Here is a 7,411-nt window from a genome sequence, read left to right on the forward strand (position 1 = left end):
TCAGCTGGGATTACACGTAATCAGGAGACATTATTTTCTTGAATTTTTTTTGAGAAACAAAAAACTTTCACAAATTATTCTAATTTATACCAGTGCTTTTCAGATGTTCCATCAAAATATTCCTTAAAGCAGAGAAGAAATTCCTTAGGCACAGTTTGGAGCAGATCATTGCTTCTTTAAAGTCTCATGTTTTACTAAATTTACTCAAAATTTCCATTCTACTCTGTATTATAGCCATGTTCATTTTTAACATAAAATGTTTTAAGTGGCTTATTACAATTAATAAAATTGGCACTGGAGTAGTGTTTATCCTGCAACTTATTGTCACCTCTGGTTATCAGGTGTACCTGCTGGGACCCAGGTAGCCCCAGTTTGAGAAGTACTAATAAAGTAATGTTGGGAGGCAAGAAACAATTTAATGTTAACTATTGATGATTTTGATTATATAATATTTATTTCTCCAAGGACAATTGTTAGTTTTAAATGGTGTTCACCTTGATACCTTAATGCAGCAGTCCCCAACCTTTTTGGCACCAGGGACCAGTTTCTCGGAAGACAATTTTTCCACGGACCAGTTGGGGGGGATGGTTTCGGGATGATTCAAGTGCATTACATTTATTGTACACTTTATTTCTATTATTATTATTACATTGTAATATATAATGAAATAACTATACAACTCACCATGATGCTGACAGGAGGCAGAGCTCAGGCAGTAGTGCAAGCGATGGGGAGCAGCCGTATGTACAGATGAAGCTTCACTTGCTCGCTTGCCTGCTGCTCACCTCCTGCTGTGTGGCCCGGTTCCTAACAGGCCACCAGCTGGTACCTGTCCATGGCCCGGGGGTTGCGGACCCCTGCCTTAATGGATATCATAATTGGTATAAGTATGTTTACATTTTTTAAAGTATATTTGAATTTTTCTTTTGCATTTCACTAATAGGATTCTAACTCAGTTATTCACACTGAATAAAAAGAAGGGAAGTAACATAAATGATACTGTAGTAGGCATACAGGGGCCCTCCAAAGATGCTTATGCCCCAAAATTGTGAATATGTTACCTTACATTGTAAAAGAGACTTTACAGATTTGATTACATTAAGGATTTTGAAATGAGGTGATTATCCTGAATTATCCTCATGGGCCCATTGTAATCACTAGGGTTCTTATCAGAGGGAGACAAGAAGGTCAGAAGCAGAGGAAGGAGATGGGGCAACAGAAGCAGAGACCAGGGTGATGTGGCCACAAGCAAGGGAAGCTGGCAGCCTCCGGAATCTGGAAGAGGCAAGGAACAGACTCTCCTCTGGAGCCTCCAGAACCAGCCCTGTAAGACCCACTTTGGACTTCTGACCTCTAGAAAGGTAAAATAATAAATCTGTTGTTTTAAGCCATAAGGTTGTGGTGATTTGTTATAGCAGCAATGGGAACATAATACAGATGCAGGAATTATATGGAAAATCCATAGGAAAATAAACTGTGAATAGCCAAAAGTTTACCTGTCCAGCCTTGGAGCCCTGGTAGAAATCATTCCTTGGCCTAGAATGTTCCTCCTCTCCATCCCTAACTGTGAAATCTTACCCGTCCTTGGATGCCGAGCTCTAACATCAACTCTTAACATCAACCCCCAATCTCTCATTCAGAAGAGTTTGTGATTCTATGGCTTCTAACACCAATGCCCTTCTCCACCTGGGACTACAATCGTGACACATCTGTCTCCCTTTCAGCCTTGAAAGCCCCTGGAGGGCAGCTTTTGTTTCACTGCTGAGCTCTGTGTACATAGCTGGTGTTTGGCAAACATGTGTGGGATGGAATTAATCAGGAAAAGCCTTCTGAGGGGAGTGAACTTTGTCCTAGATCTGAAATGAGTCGAGTGGGTGGGTATTGGAAGATGCCCTGCTCTCAGACGTGCACTCTGCACTTTGTGTGCAAAGGAAATGTAGCTCTTTATTTACTAAGGCTCATCTCATCTTCCCCAGGCCTACCCTTTCCACAATGCTCTGTGTAGTGGTGGTGGGGTGGTTGAAAACTCAAACCTGCCACCAAAGAGCATCTCAATCTATTCTGGTTTGAAGCAGATTTTTAAAGGTTTCCTATCTCTAATTCCACACCAGACCTCACAAATGACATGCCTGGGTGACTGCAGCAGTCCTGGATCCGTAAGAGGTCCCCTAGGTGTTAGTTGGCCTCTGCCGTGGAGTGGCCTGCCTAGGCTGGCCCTGGCCTCAGTCTATGTCTGCTGACACTTGTTTCATCTGGTCTTTGGAGGTGTCTATGGCTGAACTTATCCCCACAACTGCCCCAATTGCAAAGTCCTGTACTCTCGCATTATAGCCCTAGGAGAGGGTCCAGGTGAATGCTGTTTCCAAAAGGGAACAGAGTATAAGGGAAGCCCCTTTCACACAGGAAGAATCACACAGAGACAGCCTCCCTCTTCTGACTCAGGTACTGGGGGCCTTGTTTTCCCCTCATCACCCAGATTTGACCCTGAAAGAAAGTGGCAGTGGGGATGAGGACATTGGTACCTGACCTCTTTTCTAACTTCCCCTCCCATCCTCCTCTTTACACTGGTCAGAAAGGTAGTCTGTCTCTTCTTCATATATGATGGGGCTGCCCTTATACTGTTTTCTTCTGGAAGCAATATTCACCAGGACCCTTCCCCACAGTCATAACAGCAGATAAAATGCACATAAAGAAAATTGGTTTCACCAGTAGAGGAAGGTCCATCAGAAAATATTTCAAAATTACTATCGTTGTTATACCTAGCAATATGTAGTTATGGAGACTTCAAGAGATCTCTTTAACCTAACTGGTAAAAATCTAGAAGATATTTAACTTGTGCTTCTTCCCCTTTTCTCTCCATTCTCTCTCTGTCCTGAAACCCTACCTTCATTATGAAGTAAATAGTGATTAAATAAGTCAACGACGGGTAGCATCATTACTTTTCTTCTGAAAGGTTTATGTTTAACAAGTAGAGAATCACACAACTTCCTTTATATGTGTGACACCCTAGGGTCGGATGGTCTTTCTGTGGGATTTGGGGAAGAATCACATCACCAGGATACCTGATGGAGTTACATTCTGCAGAGCAGCATGGTGGCTCTGCTATTGAGGCTCTGCCTTACAAGTCTACATGGTCTATTATGCTTGGAAGGAGGCTCAGCCCTCAGCCCCATGGGCCTGCGGTTGCTTGTGGAGAGAGTGGGCCCAGTGCAGTCCCCGCCCCCTGCACACTTTCCTCCACGGGGACTGGAACTGCCGGCTTCTACCATCCAAGCTGGCGACCCCAGGCATCTGAAGATTTTCTCCACAGACCTTTGGTGTTTGGATGTCCCCAGTGTTTTTAGAGAAGGCATTGTTCCTGGACTTCCTCTTAGAAGAATGATTCTGGCTTGTGTGGCAGAGGCCAGTACACCCTCCCAAGCAGGGCTCTCCAACACTCAGTCACTAGTCTGTCTTTCTCTCCCTCCCTTCACTCCACCTGAGTTTCTCCTTTGTAAAAGTTTTCAAGTCTGTGTGCTTTGTTGTCTGAAGTTTATTCTCAGAAAGTTCTGGCAGGAGGTATGATGCCTTTCAGCTCTGAGACCTGTGCATATATATAGAATTTCAAAACAATTTTTGTTAAACATACACACACACACAGAGTGACTGGCAACTTAACAATGATTAAAATGGTAAATTTTATGTGGATTTTATCACAGTTTTTTAAAAAGTCAAATGTAAATTCCTTTTACATTATCCACTGTTTCATTATTCACTTCTCCCCTGTCAGTTGAAAACAGGGTCAAAACAGAAGAGACATTTACAATCTCACTTGAAAGATGGATAGGGCCTTAAACAAGATTGTGGCACCAACATGAGCAGGATATAAGGGCAGCAAATGTTATGGTTAATCATAATGGATTGTCTAGATTCAATGCCTGGCTTTTTGTCTCTTAGAGCATGAACTGGGGCAAGTTATTTAATCTCTTTAAATCTCCTTTTCCTCATCTGTAAATTGAGGATTATAATACTAGCTGTCACATAAGGTTTTTGGAAGATAATCCATGTAAAAGGAATACTATCATGCTTAGAAAATAATAAAAAATATCAGCTACGACTAGTAAGAAGTTATAGACCCCAAAAGTGACTAAAGATGAAAACTCTTCAGTATTAGTCCAACTCAGACCGGGCTGCTGCTCGGAAACAGCTGTGAATGACTCCCTATGTCATCTTTCCTCTCTTTCTCCTAGGAATCAGGATGCCATCTGTGCTGCATTCTTGGACAATGCACCCAAGAATTCATGTGTGCCCTGATTGTTCTGTGAAGTACATACTAGATGAATGAAGAACAAGCTTTTTTCCCCTTTGCTTCAAAGTCTACAGAGCCCTTATGCAACCAGAAAAGGAGATAATGAATCCGTTTCAGATTGACATTTTTACTTGTTTTACTTACCGACCACTCTGGGGGAGATTAACTACTATGGAGAGCACTTTCTTAGCTTATCTTAGCCGGCTGGGGCATGAAAATAGAAATATCAGCTTTGAGCAAAAAGGTGTTTCATACACATCATTGTTATCCATAGAGTTTTATAGGTACGGTATCAGAAACAAACCAAAAAGAAACGTCAAGAAAGAAGTTTAGAGCAGGAAGTATATAGCCTTTAGAGTCCAACTGAGAGATGTTTTTCAGACTGTGTGACCTTGAACAAGTTGTTTAGTGACTCATACCTGTTCCTTCACGTGTAAAATGGTGATAATATATATCAGAGGGTTGATGTCAGAAGTAAATGCGGTTTGTACGAAGAGCACCATTGTAGTCTGGCACATGGCAAGTGCTCAAGAGATAGTCGCTCTTGTATGCATGCTCAAAATAAGATCTATTTTCCTGTCAGACAAAACTAAGGCCATCTCTTTACTGAGGATCACATCAGCCTCCATCTACTGCCTGAGGTACAGTAAGGCAGAGGGTAAGAGTATGAGGGTCCGGCTGCTGACATTTGAACACGGGCTCTGCTATCACTCACTGAGAGATGATAGGTAAGGTACTTAACCCCCCAGAGCTTCAGTTTCCTCATCCATTCCATGGAGATAATAAGGGTACCTACTTGTGAGGGCTGCTTGGGGGATTAAAAGAGATAATCTAGGTAAAAATCTTAATCACCATACTTTGCTCATAACAAGTGCTCCATAAATGCTAGCTATGGTTATTAAAAATTCATTGACTCAACCACGCAGAAATCCACTGGATTTTTTCCAGGCTTCTGGAAACGCATCACCAAAGGGGTGACTTTCATATGCTGCCTCCAACAATGGTATTGGGGTTTTTCACTTCAGAACACGCACTGATCGTGCTGCAAGCCCAGTGCAACGTCTGAGTCTTCTGGGTATAGCTGTGGAACACCCACCATCACATCTCCAACAGTGGAGGCCATATAGCAGATAAATGGCTCATTAACTGTGGAATGGAATAAGTGTGTGAAAACTCAGTATCTGACACCTTCTTTGGTGTAGAGATAGAGCTGTCAGCCCTGACAGGCTCTTCTGTTTATTTTTTCAGCTGATCTTGTAGTGTTCAAGAAACCTCTTTCGGGCCACGCCCAAGTTTTCACAGTGGAAAACCCCAAGGTTTTCCACTGTGCCAGTGAGCAAACCTTCACTGTTTTTGCTTAGTTTTCATTTACCTGCTTCTCAGGTAAATTTACTAACTACAAAATAGTTGTTACAGCCATGAAGTTACAATATATGTTTTTTTTTAAATGCCATTGTCCTTGAAATAATTAATTTTAAATACATATTAAAGACAATAAATTGACTTTAAATGTATACTAGTAAGATTGCTATATCCAGATTTGCATACAAGTCAGGAAACATTTATATTAATGTTTAAATTTTTGATGCTTCAATCTTATCTGATAGGCTTGCAGAAACTTTGATCTGCGCTGATAGATTCTTTCTCTCCAGATATTTGTTCAGGTCTGATGGGTGCCTACAATTATTCAAAAATTATCCCTTGGGCATAATACACTATTATTGCCTGCTGAGGAAGCAGAAAAAATCAGAGATTGCTTGTGGGCAAATTCCATAGGTGATGCACCCCTGAAGGTTTCTGATTCTGTGTTTCCATCGCTCCCGCTCCCAGTGAGGGAATGGGAGATCGGCTATTGCAGTCGGGGCTGGGAACTCACCACATCACTGGTGGTACTGTCAACCTGGCCAGGGCTTTCAGCTTGAGCCTTGATAGTCCCATGGCCTTAGTGCAGACCTCCTTCTGCTCACACAGGTTGTGATGCTCTTGGAAAAAAAGGGCATTCAACTTGCTTGGGGCTGTCCTACCCACTACAGAACTGTCTGTGCATTCTCTCTCTCTCTCTCTCTTTCTCTCTCTCTCACACACACACACACACACACACACACACACACACACACACAAACGTCATTATCTCCAGGATGCTTCCATAGCACCAGGGCTGTTTGGCCTTCGTGCTGCAGGCAGCTCAAGGGCCAGACTTCATCTGCCCCAGTAGTATTATCACTTCCATGGTTCATTCTGATTTTAATCATATGCTACACAGTTTGCATGCGTCTATAAACTTGAATCCCAAAGAGGTCAGTGTTCCTGTGTCTTTTCAAAGGCAGATTTTCAGCTCTTACATACATTAACTCATCCTAATAGATCGGTGGGGTATTGTCCAGCTCTGCTCCTCCACAGCTGCAAGCTCAACGTTCTTATGGATTCCTTGAATGAAGGAGATTCCTAAAGCCACCCACCAGCAGCAGCTGACCATCTATGTTAGTTTACTAGGGTTTCTGTTAACACAGTACCATAAACTGAGTGGCTTAAGCAACACTTTATTGTCTCACAGTCCTAGAGGCTGGAAGTCCAAGATCAAGGTCAGGGCCTCTGGGGGCGCTAGGGAAGGATCTGTTCCAGGTCCCTCTCATAGTTCCTTGACTCATGGTAGCATAACTCTAACACTCTTGGTGTTCCCCTGTGTGTCTGTGTCCAAATTTCCCCTTTTTATAAGGACATCAGTCATATTGGCTTAGGGGCCCACCCTACTCCAGCACGACCTCATCTTAACTAATTATGTCTGCAATCACCTGATTTCCAAATAAGGTCACATTCTGAAGTACTGGGGTTAAGACTCCAACATTCCTTTTTGAGTGAGGAGAGACACAATTTAACCCATAACACTAATTAAATGTCCTTTTACATAATATTTGTGTTCAATGACAAAGTGAAATTATATTCTTCAGAAATTCTTAAATATTCCTTATTTGGACATATACTTTACTTAATTATGATTAGTTCCTTCTAAAGGATTTAATGGAATATACATGGCAAGGTTTAATCACTGCAACTGAAATTTTTAAATTTTATTTTATTTTTATTTCTTGGCCAGGCCGCGCGGCATACAGGATCTTAGTTCCC

This window comes from Eschrichtius robustus, chromosome 17 (assembly GCF_028021215.1).
Source record: "Eschrichtius robustus isolate mEscRob2 chromosome 17, mEscRob2.pri, whole genome shotgun sequence".
In the NCBI taxonomy this organism is placed as follows: Eukaryota; Metazoa; Chordata; class Mammalia; order Artiodactyla; family Eschrichtiidae; genus Eschrichtius; species Eschrichtius robustus.